Source organism: Camelus bactrianus, chromosome 2, assembly GCF_048773025.1.
Source record: "Camelus bactrianus isolate YW-2024 breed Bactrian camel chromosome 2, ASM4877302v1, whole genome shotgun sequence".
NCBI lineage: Eukaryota > Metazoa > Chordata > Mammalia > Artiodactyla > Camelidae > Camelus > Camelus bactrianus.
Genome location: NC_133540.1, coordinates 11,794,134 through 11,821,493, shown reverse-complemented (window position 1 = coordinate 11,821,493; position 27,360 = coordinate 11,794,134). Strand labels below are relative to the sequence as shown.

General features: G+C 44.5%; 1 protein-coding gene across 49 annotated transcripts in view; it reads right to left on the bottom strand.

Annotated features, from left to right (window-relative positions):
* LOC141579475 (uncharacterized) overlaps positions 1 to 27,360 on the bottom strand; it is a 195,019-nt gene that overhangs the window by 48,893 nt on the left and 118,766 nt on the right. For 39 of the 49 annotated variants that reach the window (XR_012511066.1, XM_074375954.1, XM_074375953.1 and 36 more), the window contains 2 exons: positions 8,415 to 15,787; positions 3,778 to 4,353 (listed from right to left, as the gene is read on the bottom strand). The gene's annotated coding sequence lies outside the window, so the exon portion shown is untranslated. Of the gene's footprint in view, positions 1 to 2,220; positions 2,390 to 3,777; positions 4,354 to 8,414; positions 15,788 to 27,360 lie in introns of all 49 variants that reach the window. The other 10 variants (XM_074375788.1, XM_074375824.1, XM_074375845.1 and 7 more) reach the window with 8 other exon arrangements.

Here is a 27,360-nt window from a genome sequence, read left to right as displayed (position 1 = left end):
GGATGGAGGAGCCCAAGCAAGGCTGTCCTCACTCCAACCCCTGGGCCCTCAGGAGCCACGGGAAAGGCCTGTGTCCAGGGCACAGCCCAACAATCACAGATCCCAGCCTGCATTTGCCAACCCGGACAGCCTAGACACCTTCTACTTGCGAGACTTACTTCTGTTCTGTTCCCCCCCGAGAATGTGATGGACACTTTCAGAATATCTGGCCTGTCTCAAGCGAGACAAAGTCAGTGAAGGATGAAGTGTTCACATTTGGACTAGAGCATGAAAGGAGAAACAAGACCTCATGATCAGCATGATGGTGGTGGCCAAACTCTTCCCCTGGGTGAGATGAACAAGGGTGGGGGTGAGAATCCAAGGTCTTAGATTGGCCAAAGCATCTTCCTTCAATGCTGACTGGGGGTTGGAGACTCACTAACGCAAACTAACGACACGGCTATCAGTGGGGGACGTCAGCAGCAACAAACACGGAGTCAGCTCTTTAATGCCAACATGGGTTAAAAGTAAAGGCCGGTGCAGGGAGGCCTGCACGGCTGCTGAGGCAAACCACAGACCCGGCTCTGAATGCCCACTGGCTGGAGCAGAGAGGAAGCTACGGTCCCTTTAACAGTCCCTGTGTCCACCAGATCCATGTAAGCCAGCTACTTAGGAGAAGTACATGTTGTCCTGATACTCAGAAAAACCAGCCTCGTAAAGGGAACAAAAGAGTGGCATGGATTTTAGACCCACTTCTGCCCCTTTATGAAGGCAAAATTAAGTAAATGGCACGGGGAAGTTGAATGTAAAAAAAAAAAAAATTAAATAACCAAACGGTGACTGATTCCTCCAACATTGTACCCTGCAGCTGCTCACCCCCAAGCTTGCCACTTTCTCACCAGTGACTGCCGGTCAGGAAGCGCCGTCACGCACGTCACACAGAGACAGCCAGGAACCGCGTGCTGAGCACGTTTGTGTAAAAGCAGGAATCGAGCAAGATGCTGCAGACTTTGACTTCACAAGTTTAAATACTCCCTGAAAAGAATCCCTCAACAGCCGCCTAAATCAATTCGCATCTCACTTCTTCTAAACAATTAAACTAATTGAATAAGGGTACATTTGTCACCAAATATAAGTAGGACCAAACAGGTTCCTCAAAGCAAAGATTTTAACAGATATCAAACACCAGTGGGTGATGTGCTAACAAATCAAATATTCCAAAAAATTAGAAAATAACAAGATGACTAGGATAATGCATGGATCAAGGCACCTGAAAAGTTTCTGCTTTTTAAAGCGATGGAGACAGCACGGAGGGCGATCTAGCTATTTCCAATGCAGGATATGCACAGCCACCTTTTCAGACGCAACTGCGCGGTACAAGAGAAAAAGTTATAAAGAAAAAGGAAAGGAGGAACAAGCGAAAATTAGAAACACACAAGAACAAAAATGACTTTGACAGCATGTACAAGAATTTACGTGAGTGTGTGAGGCCAGGGACGCAGGGACAGTGAGACCCACCCTCACCTCCTGCTCCAGGGAAGGCAGGGGCCTGAGGGGAGCGACGCTGCTTGGGGACCCCAACGTGGTCAGCGCCCCTAACCGAAACTCCACATACATGCGTCTAGGCAGCTTTTAAGCCACAAAATGTGGTCGCATTACAGGCTGGACAGTTTTACTCACTCCCAAAGTGAGTAGCAGGAGAGAATTAGTCTCTGCTCCTGCACCAAAGCATTGTTTTAAAAATTAATGGCTGTGGAATAGTGAAAGCAACAATGGAGTAAAAGTGACTGGAGGAGAACGTGCTTGACCCGAGCTCACTGGCCGCGTTATCTCACTGACGTTCTGATGCTGGCTGAGCCATTATGGTACCAAAGCAGACAGATCCACCAGGAGGGATTTTAATGCGCTGCTGTATTTTGATGCCGAGAGCCATGCCTGGTACACGAGGTTCTGGGTAAACAATGGTGACAGTGTCAACACTATGGGCTAAGCACACATCCAGCTACTCCGCCAAATCCCAAGGGCAGACTTCAAAAGGCAAATACAAGCTGGAATTCTCTGGTGGGTCTGCAGACTCAGAACCAAGCAGTTGCTGAGCAAAAATGTCACCAGTGCCTCCTATGACAAAAGAGGAGGCACTGGCCATGGGGCTTGGGCAGGGCTCCAGGCTTCCACTGCTCACCCACCAGTCTGTCCAGGGGGAGAACATGGTCCCTGCTTACGTTGCACTGATGCACCTACCTTGACTAACGCCTGGGGGCTCAGCAGGAGGTGACATGTGAGGTGAACGGAGCCAGCCTCGGTGTAGCCCGGTGCTGGCAGCTGTGCCCACAGAAATGCCCAGGCACCTAAACCTGCCACCTCATCCCCAAGGAGCAGAAGGGGGTGCGGACGTGTAGATCACAGGGCCCTGCGAGGACAAATAAAAATCATGGCCACTACATGTCTCACCCCTTACTAAAGTCATAGAGGTATATCCGGGAGGAACAGAAAATTCATACAGAGCCCACCAGGCACCACACGTAGGTGGGACTCAGGCCCCCTGTGCCTCTCACTCACAGGGATGGTCTGGACTTTCTTTTTATCAATTCTCTGGCATCTTCTCCTCCAACTTACCAACAACTAGAAAGTAGGATTTGATCTTAGGTAAGTTCAAGAATCACAGAGCACTGCCTCCACAGCGGGCCTGTGCCAGGTCCTCCGACCGTCACCTGTGGTACCGCCATGAGCGCCCTCCAGACTCAAGGCCCGAGGCCGTAGGCCGTGGGGGCACAGCTTCCCTCATTCTCCCCAGCAAAGGGGGACCACCTCTGGGCAAAGGCATCTCACCTCTTCTGCCCGAAGGAAAGCATGATAGATACACGGGGAAACAGAGCATAAGGTGGGGAGGTAGTAAGCCCAGGATAGCTCGTCTGCACATCCAAGGCAAAAGTGGGGCCATTGACTTAATCACAGGGACAAAGTGAGGATGAGTCTTTCCCTGCTTTGTCTCATACTCCGTGATACGCCTTTCCCTGCATAAGGAGTTCATCCGGAATTCCCTGGAGGTGTTTCTGATGTCCTAACTTGGCATGCTGGCTGTCGGGGAGGAAGAGAGGGCCTGAACCCAGCAGGTGCTGGGCCTGGGAGGCAGGAGACACCGGCTCCAGAAAAAGCTCAACAAGCATCTCGTTCTGCCTCTCGGGATACAGCATCTCATTTATAAGCAAACTGATGAGACTGCCCCAGGACAGGCTGCCTAACAAAATTGAAATGAGAGCCATGTAAAGAAAGCTTCCCAGTTGCCACATTTAAAACGGTAAACAAAGAAACAATCAAACAAACCAAAAACAGATACTAGAAACTAATTTTAAGAACAGATCTTACTTAATCTGCTGTATGTAAAATACTATCATTTTGACATGTAATCAATATATGAAAGTAACAAGATAGTTTACATACTGTTTACTAGACAAGTCTCAGCGTCTGATGTGCATTTGACCTACAGCACATCTCAGCCCAGACCAGCCTCTTCCCCAGCGCTCATAGCATCAGTGGCTGTGGCTACTCTATTGGACAGCAACTCCAGGGGTCCCACCAGGGGTCTTGGCTGAAAAGCGGGAGGAAGTCTCCACACTGACCCTAAAAGGATGTCTCTGAAACAAAGGCAGATTCACTTTTAAATGTCTGTAAATCGTCGGGCTGCACCTCCCTCTGCCCTTGGCTACAAGACAGGCCTCTTCCTTGCTGATCCCTTCCTGGATGTAGGGAAGGAACCCGGCACACAGCCAGGGTGGCCGGGCCTACAGGTAGACTTACCTGCTGTCTGTGTCCAGTCCCATGAAGTCCTCCTTCTCAAACAAGGTGCAGAGGAGTGGGATCTTGTCCCCAGACTTGTCAGGGGCCCCATCCAGCCACTTGGACTTGAGCAAGATGAAGAGTGACTCAGTGAAGTCCTCGATCCTCTTCTCCACCACCCTGCAGTCCTCGTAGTTTGAAGGCCACATAGGTGCGCGGCTACTCGGCTACCTCCCCATGCAGCACAAAGACAAGGTGCTGAGAGTCATTAAGCGTGGTGCCATACAGCTCCTCTGCACATGGAGCTTCTCGAAGGACTTGGCAGAGAGGCAGTCGGTAATGGTGACAAGGCCCACGACCGTGCGGTGTGTCTGGAAGTCACTCCACGCATTCTCGAACGCATAGTGGTGCCTGTAGTGGATACAGAGTGCCCACTGGGAGCCGCACGGGCTGATCTGGCTCACCAAGGGGATTCGTTTATAGATGCAAAAGAAATTGTCCTCTGAAATGATCCCCACGGGTTGGACGACTACGGGGAGAGTCTCGTATTCCTCAGCACACTGCACGTAGTCAGGGATGCTCATGTTGCAGGCCCTGCTGAGAGGGGAGAGGAGATCAATGTAAATATTGTGCTGCGGGCTGCGGGCCTCTCTGGGTTGCAGTGACCTGGTGTGTACCAGTCAGAAGGCAGGGGAAGCACAAGTAAAGCCGGGGGTACAGTTTGACCTCAGAGTCTGTACATGGCTACCGTAGCTCGGATCACATTACCCAGCTTTTGGTCTAGGCTTCCTGCCCCTGCATACAAGGGTCATTTCTTGTTTTCTGTTTCCAAGCACCTAGCAAGACCCTGATGCAAAGTCAGTGCTCAACACTGCGGAATAAAGAAATGAACAAAGGAAATGCTTTCCCCACCCCCCTTCAGCAGATTATAAAGAAAAGAACCGCAGTAGGATCAAAAGATCTGGATTTCAACACCAATTTATTTGAACTCCTAAACTGCAGAATAATGGATAAGAAAACTTGCCTTGGGGAAGAGGGTACAGCTCAGTGGTAGAGCACATACATATCATGTATGAGGTCCTGGGTTCAATCCCCAGTACCTCATTTTAAAAAATGAAACAAATGAATAATCCTAATTACCCTTCTCAAAAAATATTTTTTAATTCAAAATTCAAAAAACACCTTGCAATTGACACAACATTGTAAACTTGACTATACTTCAATTTAAAAAAAATCCTTGCCCTACAAGAATATATCTGGATTACGGAAGTTTGCAAATGTAAAATGCCTAGGGTACCACCTGCATAAAGAGGGGGGACTGCACAAATTTACTATCCCTCCTTTATGAGCTATATTTCCTTTGGGGGGTGTTATAAACTCTCAGAGCTTATTTTCTCAGATTTAAAAAACAAAACAATACTTGATTCTCGGTACTGCTGAAGAATCAGATAAGCCTGTGAAAGCATCTGACCCACAGAGGTTACTCAATAAATGTTTGTTGAATGAATGAATAAACAAGCAAAGTGAATGCTGCTCCCTGCCACAGAACATCAAAATGGTACTTCCTGGAAATCCCAAGCCCACGTTACACCCGACTACACAATAAACATGTGGGTGACCTGGGCAGGCCTGTGTGTTTCTCTAAGCCCCAGTTTAATGATAGATAGAAATGAGGGCAATAACACAAACCTCAAAGGGTTAGTGAGTCAGTAATGAATTGTACCCCAACTATGCAAGACGGAACCATTAAGGAAAATTGGGCAAAGGGTCCATAGGCCCTCCGTATATTATCTCCTACAAGTACAGGGGAACCTACATTACATCTCAAAATAAAAAGTCTAATATTTTAAAGAGGCTATTGAGGTTAAATGAGCTCATTGTCTCAAATAAGGAACACACAGTACAAGTACAACAATGCCTAGCCATGAGATACTCTCAGTTAACATTCCCACTGAACCCACTGGTCCCTCCAACTTCAGAGCTTGAGGATGGGTCCTCGTGGCCAAAGGCCACTGCACCTGAAGTTAACAAAGCTAATGGTCCCCACTTGCAAGAGCCCCTGTCACCACCCTTGTTCTAATTTTCTATTTGTAATATTTTTTTTATTTAATAGAAACCCCCAATTGCATAGCCTTCAGGTCACCAAAACCTGACCACAGAGATCATGATGGCAGCCCTCCTTGGTGAAACAATAAAATGAAAAGCCATTTCCACAAGACCTCTGTGTAAATCTACTAGGGAACTTCATCTTGGACAGAGGAAGAGGACTGGGGAGGAGGGGGCAATCTGGGGGCACAGAGAACTATGGGCCACCTATCCCACGATGGACTTTAGACTCAACCCTCACCCTCCAGGTAATTCAAAATACACACCGACAGAGTGCTATGGACAAGATTTTTTTAAAGAAATCCCTGACTCCCTAGCAGGTCTTGTTTCTACTGAGACACAGATGGCTTATGTGTATAATGTTTCACAAAAGCCTTAAAATATTATCACCCCAACTTGACACATCAAGAAACTGAGGTAGAGAATTTTATCATATTGTACAAGATTAGAGAGAGGCCACGTCAGACACCGTATTTAAACCCAAGCCCCTGTTCCAGGGCTCACACTAGAAATTGTGACATGCTGCCCCTTTCCTGCCCTCTCCCTGCAATAAATTTCTGAAGAGTCTTTTCTGTGCCATCTGGAATCACAATAATTTCAATTTTCCACAAAGAGCTATGTCACTCCCTGGAGGACATATCAAAATCTAAAGGGTTGGGATGGGAGGAGAGATTTGCATTTTCTGTTTCTCAAAGGAAACATGGCTTTAAAAGAAACTGAAAAGCACTTATCTAGTCTAAGCCCTCATTGTGCAGAGAAAGAAACGGAAGTTCAGAAGAGATGAGGAAAGGGCCTTATTAACAAATATTGCTTCAGCGCAGCATCATGCCAGCCCTGGGCACTGCTGGGGGAGGATCTGGGAGGCACAGGAGAATGAGTGTTAGAAAAAGGAAAGAGAAGAAGCATACAAGGCCCTGTCTCTACACCACCATACCATGAAATTCCACCAAATTACCCGGTATGGGATCAGCCAATATTAAGGTGGGCTAAACAGGTTATAGAAACCTGGAATTCTCAAACATAGTGCAAATTCCAACATTTAGTCTGCTTTTTTCCCCAGTTCAAGCATCAACTCAGTGGGCACTCTGTTCCAGGGACTACACGAGGCCTGGAGTTCTCCCAAGTACAAATCTCTATTACGTGTGCAAACCACATAAAGGCCCACCAGAAGAAAAGTGCCCACAGATAAGATGGAATTCCTGAAGCTGAAAGCAGTCAACCAGCGTATGTTACTAGGAAAATTGATGCTGCTAGAAATGGACTCATGGACTTAGAAAGCAAACTGTGGTTAGCAGGCAGGAAAAGGGGGATTAACAGATACACATTAATAAATATAAAATAAATGACAAGGACCTACTATATAGCACAGGGAACTATATTCAATTTCTTGTAATGAGTTGTGCTAAAAACAATCTAAAACATATTTATATACATATGCATATGTTTATAACTGAATCTCTGCTGTACACCTGAAACTAATATTGTAAATTGACTACACTTCATTAAAAATAATTTTAAAAAATAAGTACAAATAAAATCAACGCCATTAAGATAAAATAAAAGAACAATCTTATCCCCTCAGCTGTAGGTGGTGGAGAATTCTGGTTACAAGCACCAAGTCCACTGGATCACTCCAGCACTGACTGTCACTCTTTCTGACCATCAGACAGTCACTTGGCTACACTGAGGTTACTTTTCTCTTCTGTGTAAATCTACAGTGACAACTAATGATGTATAGAATCTCATCATTCACAAGCCCAACAATTAGTGAGGACTTCCCATGGGCCAGGCTCTGGAGAGATGAAAAGATAGGGTCCCAGATATATTCAAGGGTAGAAGAAGTTTATGCCATAAAGACAATTACTCTTCCTGTTTTGATAGACAGATTCAATGCAATTCTGATTAGAATTCCTACCAGACATTTCATGGAATGTAACAAGTTAATTTATGGTCAGGAACAGCCAAGAAACTTCTTTAGAACCACCACTGTGGAGGGGTGGATAGGTCATTCATTTCCACTGGTCTTTCTGAAGTGATGAAAACGTTCTGGAATAATAATTGTTGCACCACTGTGAATATGCTAAAAGCTGCTGAATTGTACCATTTAAATGGGTGGAATTCATGGTGTGTGAACAATATCACAATAAAGCTGTTATATGAAAAAGTATTCCTTGACAATTATTTTTCCCTCTATACAACTAGTCTACCCCACAATTTAAGAAAAACAAAAAACCAAAACTAACTAAACAGTGCCAGGAGCTTTTTAGGACTGCAATGTCCCTGGGTCTCCAACGCCTCTGGTGGTGCTGTTCCAGTTAACACACACTAGCTGGGCTGGGCTAGTTAGGGACTGTAACTATGTTTTTAAAATCGACGGTCACACGTTTCACCCTGGGAGAGGGAAGGAAGGAGCATGTCACAGCCTCATGCCTTCAGCTCATTTTTAAATGAACCTAGCCCTGCTTTCAACACTGTAATCCCTGGCACTATAAAAACACGTGACATCAACAAGCACCGCCATCATAACACCTGAAAGTGTTCAAGGTACTTACCTGTGGCAGAAACACTGAGGGGGGAGACGGAAACTCCCTCAGCACTGGCGCTCACTTTTCCAGACTGCATCAGGAGAAACTGGGCTTTACAGCTTGAGGCTCTAAGCCCGGGAAGCAGCGCGCATGCCGCTGAGCTGGTCCTCAGGGAGCTGGAAAGGGAGAGGAGGGCAGCCCCGGGGTCGCAGGGCAGGGAAAGCGGGGGTGGGGACGCGGGCTGCAGCCCCGCTCTGAGGCCAGACCCAGCCCCAGCCGCCCGCCCCCGATCGGGTCCGCAGAACCCGCCCACCCGGGACACAGCCCTCCCAGGGGCAGGGACGAGCCTGCGGCCAAGGAGAGGAAGCCCGGGAGGAGAGGACTCCTGCGCGGGAGAGGGGAAGGTGTCGCCAGCCGCAGACTGAGGGGAGCCCAGCTGGGACGAGAGGCGGCAGGTGCACACCTGGCCCTGGACAGCTGTGGCCAGGGCGCCGGGGTAGGTGGCACGGGCAGAGGTGTCTGGCCCGAGAAATTCAGCTGAACACAGGCTGACTCGCGCCCTCGCGGGCTTTGACGCGATGACCGCCCTCCGCAGACGCCTGAACCTTTTCCCGGGAGCCCCCCACCTTGCATTTCCAGAGCCAGGGGCCCCGGCACCGGGCAGGAGCTAAAGGCCTACCGGTTGACAGAGCTGAGAAGACTTTGGGGCCGATTCCCAGCTCGGAGCTGGGGCTTCCAACCCCCGGTCCAGCTGGCACCGACTGCGCATGCGCAGGAGGGCCAGCGATCTTCTCTTGGTTCTGTGATAGAGGCTGGGGCATCGAGGGAGGGAGAAGATGGGGGGAGGAGGAGAGGAGGGGAAAAGTGGAGGGAGACAGATGGACAGGAGGAGCAGAGAGTAGGTAGGGATCTTGAGAGGGGAGGGGAGTAGCAGAGATGTAGAGAAAAAGCTTTACTTCTGGGGCACCCCGAAGGAGGCGGCAGACCTGCCTCTGTACCTTTCTGTAACCCTTCAAGGCCCGCAGCTCAAGTTTTACCTCCCTGGTCCAGCCCTCCAGGCGATGCCTCTGCTGAAACCCTACGGGGATCACACCCGTTGTCCCCACGTGGAGCTGGGTTTCCTGTTGCTGTGGGAACCAAGCACCCGCAGGTGTTGTCTCTCAGAACTACCTTGGGAAGTGTACATTTTCCCCTTTTACAGGCTGGGAAAAAGGCAGGCACGATCTCTGCCTTAGCTCCACTGTCCCAGGTGTTGGCCTTGCGGGGAGCGGGAGGTACAAGATCAGAGCCCCAGACAGAGCAGACTGCCTGAGTGTTGGTGCATAGTCCCATCCCTCCTGGGTAAAACACACCTAACCCAAGTGGAACCATCAAGGGCTCACAGTAGGTTCCTGGGTGTGGGAGAGCTGTCCTCAGTTCCAGTACCCAGCTTGCTAGGTAGATAGGAGTGTTACCGAGTCCAAATTCATTCTCCTCAGTGAAGGACAGGCCAATAAGTGGGAGACCCGCTGCTGGGGCATGGAAAAGGAAGTTTCTGTAGAGCTAGATGGCAAACTAATGTCCTGGAAAGCCATCTCCCCAAGTCAGAATTCAGGCTCTTTCCTACGTGCTTGGTTGTTGCAATATTCCTGGTGTAGGAATTCCTTGTTGTTAGAATCCTTTGTTCTTGCAGCTATCTGCCTGGGTCAAATATCTGTAAACCTCGAACCAAACAAACGTTATTTTCTATTCTGTAATTTGTTATCTTTTTATGAATGAAAAAGTGTTAAATATCCTTAAAGGTCAGAGCCTTCAGAATAGGCTCTTCTGTATATTTCAGGCTCTAGGCAACATTGTTTTACAAGCAAGATGAAGCCTAGGAGACAGAGCAAAGTGTTAAAATCAAAGGAACAGATCTAATATGGAGTCAGGTTTGTTTTTTTCTATTACCGAGGCAGAAGCCACTTGAGGATTTAAATCCATTTAAGTTAAAAATAACTAAAACTTTAAAGGAATTTACATACATATTTGGGAATGTGCATACCATATCTGGAAAAGCATCCAAAGGATAGTAAACAGTGGCATCTCCAGGGACGGCTTGAAGAACAGAGGATGAGGGAAAACTTCTTTCACTTGTGTATTTTTGTGCTGTTTGAATTGTTTTTAACCATATGCATGTATTTCTTTTTCAGTGTAAAAAAAGTGTAATGGAGCAAAGGAGTAACAAGCTCAGCAAATACAGCAGCCATGGAATCACTGAGCCATCAATTTGATTTCAGCCAGGAAGCATTTATTGACTCTCTCCTATGTGCCCAGTGCTGTTTTAAAACTTCTTTTATTATTATTAATTTTATTATTATTTATAATATTATTATTGATTTTATTTATTTATTCTTATTCTTACTCTTATTCTTATTCTTATTCTTATTTTATTATTATTATTATTATTATTATTATTATTATTATTATTTTATAAAATAGCAACATTCTATCCCTCACCCCTGGCCATGGCTGGTGGAATACCAACTGAGTTTTTATTGAATTTTTTTCCAAGGAGTAGAGATGAGTTATAAACTGAACATATCTTCAGGGCAAAACAGGCGGAGTGGTTTTACAGCACGCCAGACAGCTATGAAGGGTTTTCAATAGAGGCACCCAGACGCTGAGAGAGAAATCCTCCAGGACCCTACAAAAAGCTGCCCAAACTTCCTTCTCCATGGCACTACTGAATTAGGAAAGAACAAATCTGACTCCATAGTAGATCTGTTCCTTTGACTTTAAGAAAGTCAAGTTAATACGCTCCGGTCTTTTCATGGGTTATGATGTCACAGAGGAGATGGACAGGTTAACAAGGGACGACTCTGCAGTGATCACGGAGCCGAGGAGCGGGATGGGCTGCAAGATGTTTGACGCAGACGCAGCTGGGACCGAGCTTCTAGGCAGGAACCCAAAGTCACCTCGACAAGGTGTCAAACACGTGTGTCCACATCCTCATCACCTGACATGTATTAACGAGAAATGGAAACCCATAAAATGCCAATAACCTTGGTGGATATACCGTCCAAATTGCAAAGTCACAGTTTGACAACTGGCCATCCCGGTTCCCTGGGATTCATTCTTGGAGAACCTTAAAAACCACTCCTCTGTCTTCAAGAAGTGCTTTCTAGTTGTCCGATCTTTGGCTCAGGGATACAGCACGTTCAAGTGAACTTCAATGTCTGCACAGATTTGACTGTCTTTCTCCAGGTTCACTTGTCCATTCTAAAGAGGCCTGAGCTAAGTCCATCCTCCGTAAAATCTATTCCCTCCAGTGACTAATCATTGAGCCTGCAATTAAAAGTCAACTGAACAAGGCTGTCTGTCCTCAGCTAAAGTTTACCCACCCTTCACTGCTTTCTTAATCTCCTCTCCTGGCTAATTGCAACAGACTAACACCTCCCTCTACCCCAACTATGTCAGTTTGTCTCCCCAAAGAGAAAGTAAGTTCCATAAAATAGGAGACAACTCCATAGTTGTTGCCGACGAAATGAATCACAGAGCTGCTGTGGTGCAAAATGTCTCCCGATATTCGGGTTCCTTTATTTTTTATACCATCTACACAAAGGAGTAACTCTTGCCAAGCACAGAGAGTAAACATTTTTTAGGTTGACGCATGTGCACTACATCTAAGGCTTCCTTATCTTAATTACACTGAGACTCTCCTGTTCCCAGGCCTGTTCCTTTTGAGGAACTAATAAACATTCTTGTCTGCAAGCAATGTTTCCCCTGGGAATGGGCAGAGTCCTTTGGCAGGAATTTATGTTTGCAGATAAGTCCGGTCACTTCTGTGAAATGTCCCGCGTGCAGGCACATCCACAGCTTATATGCTAAGTTACCTTCACATAGTTACCTCTGAATTCCTAGCATATAGTAATGTCAATAAATAGAAATATGATTGTGGCTTCTTTCCTTTAAAACATTTCTGGTTATTTAAATGACCCTTGGAAGAGAGGTGTTTGCGGTCCAGTATCTTGATCCACAATACTCTGGAGGCCTTTTTCGGAATGGCTGTTCACTGATCCATTCAAAACACAACTTCTCATTCCAGGAATAGCTGTGCTTTTCTGCCAGGAGTTTGTGGTCACTCTCATGCCAGAAGAGCTTTAAACTATATCCTTACTATGGATTTGTTATTTTTCCCCTCTTCCAAAAATATTGACATTCCTTACTTTCTTGCCTTGAGGATTTTTTTTCCTTGTTCAACCTTTAGTAAACCAGGCTTCTTGGGATGGGCTTGGTCTTACATATGATCAGCCATCCAACTCCCAGTGTGAGAGGAATCGGGCTCACCTCCTGCCCTCCTGTCAGGGCAACTAAAACTCAGTTCAGGAGCCAACAGGCACCCCAGGGCTTCTAAGGCTCGCTTATCTCCCAGAATCCCTGCTTTCTGGTTTGTCTTGGCTTCTGAGGATTTCCCCTCACTTTCTTGACAATTAGCTGTGCAGCTTGAAAGATGAGGAAGGAAGGTTTTATTTCTTAATCAGAATTTCAAGTAACTTGTGTAATGAAGGTTTTCACGAGATTCTAGAACACTCCATTGCCGAGACAGAAAACACACTAGATATTTTCTAAATTTAGATATCATGTGCATTTTTCTTTGTTTTTGTTTTCTTAACTGCTAACAGACATTTTTTAATTAAAAAAAATAACGCCCCAAATAGGATAGAACATTGAAGGGGCATACAAAATTAAAGGACAAAGACAGAAAAATGATAAATACTGTACAAAGTTAATATAATACATACACTATGGATCAGATCATCAATTCTCAGTAACAGCTAATTGAAATATGATCATGAGGTAAAACGTCTCTCCTGTCAGGAGATGGCCAACAGAAAATAGAATTAATACAACAAACTAAAATTCTAAGTCTGGCGAGGTACAGAACGCTACCAGCTTAATGTGTCTTCTTCTGGAAAAGAGGGAGGCTCACCAGCTCTTTACTGTGGAGCCTGAACCCAAGTGAGGGCGGTAAAGTGAGCTCTGTAAGTACCCAATTAACAAAGTGAGTGATGAATAAATAGACGTGAGCTTTGATGACAGAGATGATACTACTATTCACTTGTCCTGTAAAGTATGTCTTCACGTTCAGTGATCAAACCTCAGCATCCTCAGGGATTGAGATTATAGGAAAATGCAAGGCCGGGCCCAGACCTCCTCTTTGAGCTCGTGACATTGCACTTAGATGTCTCAAGGGCACCTCAAACTCCACCTGCAAAGAGCTGACTTCACGGTTCTCCTCCAATAGCAGTCCTGCCCAGGGCCCCTGGTCCGGGGACAAGGTCTCCCTCCCTATCCCAGCTCAGGCCCATCACTCACAGATGTGACTGGACCCCTCGTTCAGGGCCCAGATTTCCTCAGTCATGGAGTCCCACTACCCACACCTGTCCTACCAGGTACTCAATGGCACTCACACAGCACTGACTCTGTGCTGGGGACCACGCTGCACACTGCACACATGTAATCTCACTGGATCTCCACAGCAGTCTTGGGAAGTCGGTACATCACTGCTTTAATTGATTAGATAAATTGTTTCACTTCCTTGAGTGCGTCATCCAAAGTGCCACGGCTACTGAGCCACAAACCTAGGACTGAAAACCACTTGAAAACTGAACACTGCTACACCTCGCAGCCACCCTAATTTGACTCATCACATCACCTCCTGCCGAGACTTCTAAATGTTTCTAAGCATTTTACAAGACAAAAGTGATCTACGAGAGCACCCCACTCCCCTACTAAAAATCTGTCAATGATGGTCCACTGCCCTTAGGATAAAGCCCCACAGGCCTGAGCACAGCCCAACTGTCCGGCATCCACGTCCCCTGCGCGCCCTCGCCGCCTCATCCACCACACAGCCTTACACATGCCGTGTCCAGGACAGGGATGCTGACTCCGTACAACCCGGGGCTCATCTCAATCGAACAATGATCACCCTCTTCAGTGGTCACCCTCTTCATTGCTGACTCTCAGAAAAATATTTTCTCAGGATGAATCAATATCTTTTTCCTTACAACTTCCCGTCATTGATAATGAGCTCCCCCCAAAAGAGAGAAGACATAATTCTCAGTCTCCTTATCTGTAAAGTGTGAATAACAAGGAAATATGTGAGGTTTTAAGAGAAATAATATTCATGTGAGGCTGAGGGACAATTCCCAACATACAGTAAGCACTCAATATGTGCTTACTTAATATTAATAAGAATATATTGCATTCCAGCAACCTTAAATCAATGTTTTATGGCTTTCTCCAACAGACTGACAAACTGTTGGACGAACCCCTTTGAGCAGATCAGCACAAGTTTACTGGGAGAGGTAAGTGCTGACTCCAGTTACAGCTGCAGCCAACCAGCACTACGGGGAGGGGGTAGTTTGCTCAAACTCTTACATGTTGCTTGAGCATTTAGTTGTCGTTATTGAATAAAGACAGGTGTTCTTTAGTCAAAGCTCCTGAAACATAAATCTTCAAAGATTGATGCAAATTAGGTTTAAAGAACAACACTCTCACTCGAAATTATTTGAAAATTATAGTCTTAGCTCCTCTGCACATCAAAAGGCCATGTTCTTAATGTATCTGACTAAATACACCAAAAGGTTTGTTTAAAAGAAATTAAGATGAAGCCATCCTGAATAAGCTCTCAGTATCAACTGCTCAAAGCCTCAACCAAGGGTCTCATTTCTCACTTCCAGATAGGTGTTCAGGTAGATTAACGTGAGTCTTGGTTTCTTATAACATGGGGGTCAGAAGAGTTGTGGAAAGATTTATGTAGCAAATATAAACCTAGAGTATTTGCTGTGTGGGAATCCTAGAAATAAACAAATTGATATATAGTCCCACCCTTAAGAAGCTCAGCCTTTCCATTTACAACAGCATTAAAAATTAAATGAGAGATACATTTAACAAAAATTTACAAGATTTGTACATTGAACATTTTCAAGTATCACCGAAATAAAATTTACAAGATCTACATATATGGAAGTCATCTCATGTTCATGGAATGGTAGACAATTTTGTTAAAAATGTTAAGACTCCCCAAAGTGATCTACAAATTCTGTGGAATCCCTATCAAAATTCCAGCTGACTTCTTTGCAAAAATTAAAAAATTGATCCCAAAATTCATATGGAAGTGCAAGGGGCCCAGGACAGACAAAACAATCTTGAAAAAGTAGAGCAAAGATGGAGGACTCACTTTAAAGGGTACTAAAAAGCTATAGTACTAAAGTCAGTATGGTATTGTCATAAGTTTGGATTAATAAATCTATGAGACACTATAAAAACCCAGGGGGAAAAAACTTACATTTACATTCAGTTTTCCACAAGGGTGCCAACAACACTTCATTGAAAGTAGAGTCTATTCAACAAATGGTGCAGTGACACCTGGGTATCTGCAGGGAAAAGAAGGTATCTGCAGGGAAAAGAATGTATCTGGAATCTGGACCCCCATATTTTATATAACAAATAAATTTAATTCAAAATGGATCACAGAAAGAAACGTAAAAACTAAATGTATAAACTATTTAAAAGAAGACACAGTATAAAACTTTGTGGTCCTAGGATAGGCTTTGGTTTCCTAGATACAATACCAAGAGCACAAGTGATAGAAGAAAAAAGCAGATAAACTGGACTTCATCTAAATTAAAACATTTTCTTACAAAGGACATCATCAAGAAAGTGAAATGACATTGGAGGGGGTATCTCAAGTGATAGAGTGCGTGCTTAGCAAAAAAATAAAATAAATCAATACATCAAATTACCTCCCCTATAAAGAAATTTTTTTTAATGTTTAAAAATCTAAAGTGAAAGGACAATCTGCAGAATAGGAGAAAAAATTTGCAAAGCATGTATCTAATAAGAGAGTTGTATCCAGGATATAGAACAAATGCTCACAACTGAACAATACAAAGAAAATAGACCCAATTTTTAAATTTGCCAAGGATTTAAATAGATATACAAATGGCCAATAAGCATATGAAAAGATGCTCATCATCACTAGCCAAATCAAAATGAAAATGAGATCGCTTTTTACACCCACTAGGATGGTTATAATCAAAACATGGACAATAATAAGTGTCGTTCAGGAGGCAGAGAAACCTCATATGCAGCCAGTGGAAAGGGACAATGGTGTATCTTCTTTGGAGAATTATGGTGTTTCCTCAAAAGGTTAGCGTTATGTGGTTCAGCAATTCCACTCCTACATATAGATTTATCCCTCAGTATCCTCGGGGGGTTGGATCAGGAACCCCCCACCCTGGATAACATACTCCAAGGAAGTTCGAGTCCCTTTACAGCCATCTGGATCCATGAAGTGGAAACTACAGATATGGCGGACCAACTGTACAGCCAACAGAATGAAAACATACTCTCATAAAATCTTGCACATCAATATTCATGGCAGTATCATTCAGAGTAGCCAAAGTTACAAACAATATCCATCCATCAATGAACGGATAAACAAAATTACCAAGAATATTCCCACAAACTTTTGGTCATTGAATCTTTGACAAAGGATGTTAGAACATACAATGGAGTAAAGACAGCCTCTTCAGCAAATGGTGTAGGGAAAACTGGACAGCTGCATGTAAATCAATGAAGTTAGACTACTCCCTCACTGCATACACAAAAATAAATTCAAAATGGCTTAAAGACTTAAACATGTCGACAAGATAGTATAAAACCCCTAGAAGAAAACATAGGCAAAACATCTGACATACATCTCAGCAATGTTCTCCTAGAGCAGTCTACTCAAGCAATAGAAATAGAAGCAAAAATATACAAGTGGGAAATAATTAATCTTACAAGCTTTTTCACAGCAAAGGAAAGAGTAAGCAAAACAAAAAGAAAACCTATGGAATGGGAGAATATATTTGCAATAAATGAGACGGACAAGGGCTTAATTCGCAGAATATGTAAACAGATTTACACGTAATAAGAAAGAAAAACAAACAATTCAATCCAAAAATGGGCAGAAGACCTAAAGAAACATTTCTCCAATGAAGACATACAATTGGCCAATAGGCACATGAAAAAGTGCTCAATATCATTATCAGAGAAATGCAAATCAAAACTGCAATCAAGTCTCACCTCTCACCAGTCAGAATAGCCACCATTCAGAAGTTCACAAACAATAAATGCTGGAGAGGCCGTGGAGAATAGGGAACCCTCCTACACTGTGGTGGGAATGCAGTTTGGTGGAGCCATTGTAGAAAACAGTATAGAGGTTCTTCAAAAGACAAAAAATTGACCTCCCATATGACCCAGCAATCCCACTCCTAGGCACATATCCAGAAGGAACCCTAATTCAAAAAGACACCTACACCCCAATGTTCACAGCAGCACTATTTACAATCGCAAGACATGGAAACATCTAAATATCCACTGACAGATGAATGGATAAAGAGGTTTTAGTATAATTGTAAAATAGACTACTATTCAGCCATAAAAATATAATAAAATAATGCCATTTGCAGCAACATGAATGGACCTGGAGAATTTCATTCTAAGAAAAGTAAGCCAGAAAGAGAAAGAAAAATATCATATGAGATCGCTCACATGTGGAATCAAAAAAAACCAAAAACCAAAAAACAAAAAAGAAAGAAACAAAAAGATAAAGTTATATACAGAACAGAAACAGACACAGAGACATAGAAACCAAACTATGGTTACCAGAGGGGAGAGGGTGTGGGAAGGAATAATTTGGGATTTCAAGATTTGCAGATACTGACTATGTATAGAATAAACAGCAAGTTTATACTGTATAGCACAGGAAAATATATTTAATATCTTATAGTAACTTATGTTTAAAAAGAATATGAAAATGAATACAGGTATGTTCCTATATAACTGAATTGTTGTGCTGTACCCAAGAAACTGACACAACATTATAAACTGACTAGACTTCAATGAAAATATTTTTAAATAGACCAATAAGGAAAAAAAAGAAAAAGGATATTATCAAACCAAAAGAATAAAGTACTGATTCAGGCTACAATATGGATGAACCTTGAAACTTTATGCTAAAATAAGCCAGACACAAAAGGACAAATAGTGCCCTTTTAGATGAACTGTATCTAAGCGTTTACTGTACTACTCCTGTAAATTTTCCGGAGGTTTGAAATCTATCAATATCAAAATAAAATGTATTATTCATTAAAAATATAAAAGGATTCTTTAAAGGAGGGCTTTAATTATTAAATGCAGAAGTGCAATTAAAGCTCCTGGAACAACACTTTGCACGTCCACAGACAGTCACTGCTTTCACTGCCACTCAGAGGGTGGTGCCAGCGCTGATGAAGGCTGCCTCCACTCGCTCCCCTGCAGAGAGGTGTGAGAGCCTGGGCTCTGACAGGCAGGGTGACGGTGACCCTGGCTCAGACACAGCCATGCCCCAGACTCTGCGATAACCAACTTTCTTATACAAACTGCTCCATGTAACATAAACACGCTACAGGGATGTAACTTACAACACAGGGAATATAGCCAATGTTTTACAATAACTATAAATGGAGCATAACATTAAAAATTGTGCATCTATTGTACACCAGAAACTTATATCATACTGTAAATCAGCTATACTTTTATAAAAAATTAAAAAATAATTTAAAAATGTTATCTCTTTAGTAGGCAATTTGGTTTTTAAGTAAATACTAAACAGCTTAGAATGTATAAAAGCATTAAAGTGTGATGTTTGTTTACATATTTATTTACTTTCAGCCTCCTGCTAAAAGAGAAATTAAACAATTTTTTTAAACACAGCTTAAAAACCATAACAACAAATAGACAAAGTGAGAGTGAAGAGAAAATGGAGATTCAATAATTAAATGAAACCAGGGGGAGGTAAAGTCATAAAAATGGATGCCAATAAGCCAGTGTAAGTGTTAAAGGCCTACTAGAAATTCAGCTGTAAGATTCTTGGCAGCTGATGTGAAGGAAAAGCTCAGCTGGACTAACGAGCTAAGTCATAAATCTAAGTGTGATAAGTGTCGCTTTAGTGATCTAAGTTCTGCCGGGCTAACTCGTAAATATGAAGTTTAGTGTTAGTTTACTGGGCTAACAAGCTAACTCGTAAATCCAATCTCAACATGTGTCAGTAACGTGATCTGTTCCAAATTGATAAGCTCCAGTGTACTGATTACTTGCTTTTTGTTGTTTGAGCCTTATTAGCTAATAGCCCCATACTTGTAATTAAACCTATAAAACCTCATGTGCATATCTTGGAGGTGCCCAGAGCTTCCTAGCAGAAGCCCCTCTGAGCCCGCTGGCAAAATAAATCTGAGTACTCCAACCCTCCGAGTGGTGCTTGTTTCTTCGCTGGCCTGTGGTTTCTGTAACATTAAAGCAAAAAGAAAAAGATGATGGGGCGGGCGGGAGAGCTCAGTTGTAGAGCGTGTTCTTAGCGTGCACGGGGTCCCGGGTTAAAGCCCCAGGGCATCGACTAACAGATAAATATACCTAATTACCTACCCCCCTCCAAAAGAGACCCAAAGAAAAGAAAACGAGAAATTTCTTTCATAAAAAAACCTGATATTAAATTTAGATTAAATATTTTAAGAAAAATAGAAAAAGATGAGTGACACAAGCGATAATGCCCGAGAGATAAATCCGCGGTGACTGCTGGAAGGTCCCCATATCCCAAGTGCAAAAATCTGAAACAACCTTCTCACCACTCCGAGTCATCCTCAGCCCACCCCACCCCTCCCCCTGTTAAATGCAGGAGCACAGGCAGGGCCTGGCCTTTGCTCTCTCTGTGTCATCATAGTGAGACAGGATGGAAGGGGACAGAGCACAGCCATTCAAGGAAGGCCACAGCAATTAACATCAAAATGGTGAAGGATTCAACCTCCAATAGGCCTTGAGGCTCAGGATGAAGAGATTTAACTACTAGCAGAGCTTGAGCTTCATTATACACCCATTGTAATAGTAACATGGTGAATAACACGCCTCCAGGCACAATGGCAGTCCCAAGGCTAGCCACGAAAGGTCACAGGTTGGGAAATGGCCAACTCCCCGGGAATCCCAGCCCCTTGCCCTTAGGCTGGTCCTTCTACTTATTAGCATATGAAACCACCAAGCCCAAGAAAACAAGCAACACAGCGCCACCTCGCGGTCACCCCTCTCTCTCCCTCTTCGGAGAAAGCCCACACTCTGTGGAGTGTGTACCTACTTTTAATCTGAGCACCCAACCCCCACACCTCGTGGCGATTCTCTTGACTTTCAATGTATCTCTCTGAGTAAATCTACGTTTACTCAACAGTTGTTTGCTCTTGAATAATTTCCTACACGAAGCCAAAGACCAACATCTGGAGGGACAAATCCCAGGGGCTCATCTAATGCGTGGGACACAGCCCTTCTCATGCCCCACATCTGTTTTCTTGTATCAACAGGACTGGGTTGTGAAGGGAGTTCTTAGGCCCCAGCTAAGGGACAGAAGCAGCCCTGGCGTCGCCCAGGTTCTCTGTGGTTCTCTGTTGTGCTGACTCCCCAGCCACAGAGCGTTCTCCCTAGGCCTGTCCTCACAAAACCCTTCCCTCCAAAATACAAGAACATCATGTCACAGTCATCTTGTTCAACCAGGAAATGTTCAGCCCACTTTTTCCTTCCCCAGTAAAAACCTAACTGTTCTCCCTCCCATCCCACCTCTTCTTTCTTTGTGAGAAACCTGCTCTTCACACAGACAATCCTGAACGCAGGTGCCTTGCTGGCTGGGACCGAGATGTTTCAGTCTCACAGCCTGCGTCCTTTCACTTTACCCTTGCTACATTAAGCCTTTCCTGAGTCTCCCACACCTCTGATTCTGAACTTCACAAAGTGCTGAGGTTACAGTCACTATGTTCATACCTCCCAGGTTTTAGCTAGTTTTCCTTCGCAATATCTTCACTAAGGAGCTGCATCAAGAAGTTTAAAGAGGCTATTCTTACATTTGAACTGAGGAGCCTGCATAAAATTTAAATGGCTTTGAAGGGAGAGTTAACCAGGGACAGAGTTGTCGCAGGTCCTAGTCAACAGTGTCACGAGGCAAAATATTCTTCAAAGGCTCAGATTGGCTTCTGAACACGGAGTCGGCAGGGAGGAGATGCCAGGCAGTGAGTGGAGTGAGTGACACTGGGTACCCTTCCCCAGCTGGGGAAGAATTGGTTTTTGTTCTAGTTTTCCAATTTCTTACTACCATTTTCTCTTATTGTCACATACCATTTCCTACGAATTAAGAAAATTAATGTCAGTCATTTGGGTCGCTTGGGAGAAGCTACGTGATGCCATTCACAGGGCTGGGACATGACAGCCACACCAGTCTAGGTTAAAAGACCAGTGGGGGTAATTTCCGAAGTATAGAAGGGCATGCAGCAAACTCCCCAGCTTCAATGACCTCATCTCAAAGGTGGGGCCAATACAACTACCAAGCAATGCACGTGATGATTATGGCCAACATCTGTCTACAAGGTTATGTGCCCGTGACAGCTGTCGCTTAATGGTGAATGAGTACGATCAGCGAGGCTCAGTCTACCTGGCCACACGCGCCCTGCCTTCCTGCCTTGGTGCAGCAGCAGAGCTTGTTTAGCTGAGATGAACGCCCCCAGGGCAGCCCCGACGGGAAAGCTCCCATCTCTGCACAGCGAGGTGTGTTCCTTTCCTTCTCAAAGCTGATCACAGTTTGCTGTCGTCTGTTTTTATGTTTATCCCTTTAGTACCTGCCTCCCCTCCTGGGTTTTGCTCAAAAAGCACAGGTCCAGGTATGTCTTGCTGCCTGCTGGATATTCTGGGCTGGGAGACAGGCGAGCCCACACCTGATGAACGGAGAGGCCAGAAGGCCCAGGGGCCCATGCTGAACCGAGGACCCTGCACCCAAAATTATGGTCTGAGTTTGGGCAAATTACACAGTCTTATTTACCCTGTGATTCCTCATCTGTCCAAGAAAATAACTGCCCATGGCACATACAGTTACACGGATTAAAGGAAATCACCAAATTCACAACATATTCAAGGGGCCACCAGTGCGTCCTCAACAGACACATGCTGCCTTTACTGCTCTGACACACGCTAAGTGGGGCGGACGGATGCAGTGAACACTGCTAAGTGCCAGTTTGTTAAGTGCTTCATGTGTGTTATAATATTGTTTACAACTTGCAACAAACTCAGGAAGAAATGAATATTATCATGCCCATTTCACAGATTCACCAACAGGTTAAGGGAAGTTACACTCTAGTCCAAGGCCCTTTGGTGAGGAAATGGCTATTTAAGCCTGAATCTGAGCCCAGGCCTAGGCTACGTTTCTCTCCAATCCACCTGACCACTTGCCTATGAAAGCCACCTGTCCAAAACACAAGTTTGCACAGGCCAGCTCTTAAATGCAATGTGTGCCACTGTTTGTCAATGTTGGTTAATTACCATAAACTGCTCTCCGAAACCGCTACAGAAAAGACAGGTAGACCCACATCCCTGCCCACAAAGAAGAGGAGTTCTGTCTTGCCTTCTCCTGTAGTGTGCAGAACACCTTCCCTACACCACCAAATCTTTTTTATATGCTTCATCCGTGTTTATGTTTGCACACGGCATATTAAACTAGAAGGTAACTGAGGTAATTCCATCTCGGTTGCTTTCCAAGGTTGCAGGTTATCCTTAATCAGTCCGTGAACGAAAATACTACAATGTGTATGAAAATACTGCAACCATGTCAGTAAACAAAGAATGCTGAAACCAAGTCAACAGCGGCTGCTGCCACCCCCCAGCCAGGACAGGCCTGCAGCCCAGCCTTTGCAGCCACTCACAATGCTGCCCTCTGAGGGGACTCAGAATAAGAAAGGACAGGATACTGGCCCTAGATAGCTAGGTGCTTGTCAAATGAATGAATTCAGTGAGCCCAAATGTTAGCTTCCTCCCATAAATATAAAAGCACTAAATTCTTTAACTTGAGATATCTGGTTTTCTTTAGATAACAAGCAATCTTTTATTGTTCCAACTACCTGGTCTTTGTTGTAAATCTCCTATATATCTTAGCTCCTCCCCTAAGTCTTTGGAACAGTCCCTCAGAGAAATCTGAGAGGCTGTCATCCCCGCTGGAGTCCTCTCACTGAATAAAACTTAACTCTTAACTTTTATGCTGAACATTTATTTCAGTCGACACAACTTACAACAAACCCAGGAAGAAGTGAATTTTATCATGCCCATTTTACTGATTCACCAACAGGCTAAGTGAGGTTACATTCTATTCCAAATTCCTATGGTGTGGAAATGCCGATTTAAACCTGAAGCTGGGGTGCCCATGCCTGTGCTCCTTCTCTCTCCCATCTACCTCATCACTTCTCTGTGAAATCCACCTGTCCAATACAAAAGTTTGCAGCCTGCCACCTCTTAAATGCAATGTGTGCCACCATTTGTCAATGCTGGTTAATTACCATAAACTGCTCTCAGAAGCCGTTACAGAAAAAACAGGTGGAGCCAATTCCCTGCCCACAAAGAAGAGGAATTCTGCCTTACCTTCACCTGTAATGTGCAGAAACCCTTCCCTACACCACTAAATTCAAACGTATGCTTCATCCGTGTTTATGTTTGCACAGGACTCATTAAAGAACAAGGTGTCTGCAATAATTCCATATCGGTTCCTTTCCAAATATACAGATTAGCCCAAATCAGATCCAGAACAGACACAACTCATCAAATCCGCAATGAAACACACTGGATTAAGAACAAAATGCTTGTCCTAGTCCAGAAAACTACGGGTCCCTCTTTCTTCCTGTCATTATACAAACCCACCAGAACTCAATAATTTGCTGTCTGCTCATCTGGCAACCAAACTCAGAGAAGAGTCAACTCAGCAGAGCGCCCTACTGGGGAGAACACCCCGCAGCAGCACTGCGAGCTTCTTGCCCTCCCGCATGCTCTGCTGACCCTTAGTGTCCTCCGTGACCAGGCCAAAAGAGCTGTTCCCAACAGCTGCAAAGTCCCACACATTAAATAAAAGCATTTTATTTTAGACGATATGTTACATATATACCCATCTCTGAAAGCAGCTTTTCCAGAAGCTCAAATCTTCAACATTAATCTGCAAAGGCAATCCGGGTCCCCAAGGGAAAGCAAGTCTTAAGACGATGCTAAGGCCTCCAAAGTCCTCTCCAGAACCATCAATCAAACTGCCTGCATGTCTGCAGCTGCAGGCGGCTACATGTCTGTTTTTAAAGCACCCCCCTCCTGCCTTCGTGTGCTACAATGTCCCTCTACGCCCTCCCATCTCAGGGTAAGAGCAGCCGCTGCAGAAACTTGCAGGGCAGCACTGACAGTACTGGACACAGAGGATCAGAGCTAAACTAAGCCTTCTGATGACACGAGCTTGTCACTCTGTCACTTTACAGATGAAGATATATATAGAGGGGTGGGGTGATCTTGCTCAAAGTCACACAGCTAATAATTGGCAAAGTGTATAACTCTGCTCCTCCCTTCAGCGTGACGCCCCATCTGGGATGCTCACAGGGTTCTCTCGTGCCTGCCTGACCAGTCCTTTCCGGTCACTGATAACCCACCACAGGGTCTGTCCGCAGGCTGCCTTTTCAACATCTTTTCCCTCCAGTTTCTCAGGAAAAAGGCTGCTCCGGCCACTGTATGACTTCCTGCTCACCGAACCCTCCGTGCTCAGGCCAGTCATGCCTGTGTATCCGGCACCCTGCTCAGAGGCTCTTCCGTCCCTGCAGGTGGATTTTTCCACTCTCTGCAGGACACCCCCTCAAGGGAGCCTTCCTCTCGCCCTCAGCATGGCAGGTGTCCCAGGCCACATCCCGAGCTGCCCCATTAAGAATGCTTGTGCCCAGTTCTGCTAGTCAGACCAGCAGCTTCAGAGCCCAGGTTTATGCCCGGGTCACCAGGCAGAACTACTGCCCATCTCCCAGCCCCTACCCAGCAGGTCACCAGGAAGTCACAGTAGGTGCCCCACCCAATCCAGAAGGCTGTTCACTTGCCAGCAATGATGATGACTGCTTTCCAACCTTTGGTCAGTTTCACACAAAATAGCAGCTTTCACTTTAGAAGCGGGGGGGTTTCCCTTCTGCTGTCCATCCTTACCGGAAACATCAAGGGAAACCAAATCGCCTTTTCTCAAATCTATTCTGATGACACATTTCCACCCACAATACTCACATACTCAAGAAGTTTGGGTCCACGTGGTTTTGTTTCCCTTACGCTAAGTGGCTCAAAAGACTTTGGGATTCTTTCTCTTTGGAGGGTATTTGTTTGTACTCAGTTTATCGGCTTTAATCTGTTTTTGTCTCTCTCGTCAGGGTCCGTGGCAGTTGCCACTTCTCTCTCCCTACAGCAGCCTCCCTCCCAACTTCTAATCTAGGAAATCAGCTGTGATGAGGGGCCCGGGGGAAGTCACAGAAGATGGATCTAAGGCACAGAGAGGCGACATAATTTGCCCGAGAAGATCAGCTTCAACCCCCAACAGTGTCACGTCCCTCTGTTTAACTCTTATGCTAAACTACTTAACTTTTAATAGATTATGGTTATAAACAGATGAGGTATCAAAATACATACAAGGACACACGTCAACTCTAAGATTTTCATTAACTCCACTATTTTGCTTCTATTTATTTTATTTGTATTAAAAGAATTAAGAACCTCTGCAGTCAATATAGCAAAATGTTAATGGGTTTTAAATCCAGAATATAGAGGCATAAGTGTATTACTCACACTTTTTTGTATATTCACAAGGTAAAATGATTTGAAGGTCTCTCTCCCCTGCCCCCTACCCACTACTGGCTCTCACCTGAACTCCCAGACCACACATCTAACAGCCTTTCATTTTACCCACAGCTGAACTCATCAGTTTTCCCACAGAACTCCCTCTGCAGCTTCCCCTCCTCAGAGCACAGCAGGACCATCATTTACCATACTAATCCACCCAAAAACCCTGGCCTTACTCCATCCTACCCACACAGACATCATTCATCCTTTCATTTTACCATCTAACATGAATTCAATCTGTTCGCTTTTTCCCACTGACCGTCCCAATTCTCAGGTGGAACCCACAAATACTTCCCACATGGAATCATGAGTCTCCCAGTGGCCCCCCAGCCACTTTTCCCTACTTGACACAAATGGGATTCTGTCACTCCCATGCTTTTAAGACTCTTTTCAAACCCACTGTTCTTAGAAGAAACTCCAAGTTCTTCACCTGGTGAAGGTCTTTGCCATGAAACTATCAGCTCAGGGAGGGGAGGACCCGGCCTCTCCCCTCAGCCCCACCCTCTGGCAGAGCATCACCTCTGGAGGACCTGCTGAGCTACACAAGCCTGTATTCTAACCCTGGTCTTGAGTTCTTAGCAAACTGCTTCACTTATCCATACAAATCCAAGGTAGATTAGAAAGATGTTAGATATTTAACTAGACTTTTGATTTGGGGATTTTGCACTAGCAACCTGCAAGTACATGTTCTAATACTTCTGTCTTCTTAAAACCACACCCAGATTTCAGTGGTATCTGTGGAATGCTTTCAGAAAAAAAGGAACTGTACTTTCACAGACTTTATGTTTTATAATATGAACAACCTGGACAGGGTCACGAATAGAACCGCCTAAAAAGTGACAGAAGACGGGTTAGAGGCATAAAGCAACAGGTCGCAAGGACAGTAAGAGCAAAGTTGTTTCTCCAAATCCACCCTAAAAAGTGAAAGAACAGAAAATTCTGAATTTTGAAAGTAAAAGACTATCATATAAAAAATAAAATAATCCTCTTCATCAGGGTTTCAAGATCTGACTGCAGAATTTTTAGCAGGCCATACTGAATCCTAGCACAGAAAAATCAGATGGACTAGTGGTGAGTAAGTTCCAGGAAAACGGCAGTAAAACCTCCACTTGTAAGAGGACACACAACCACTTGTCGAAGGTGATTGTCAACCACATTCTGGAGAAATTCAGAAGATTCAGGTTCCACTTCCAGATGGTGATGACAAGGAAGAACCGCTTGGATGCACGCTTCT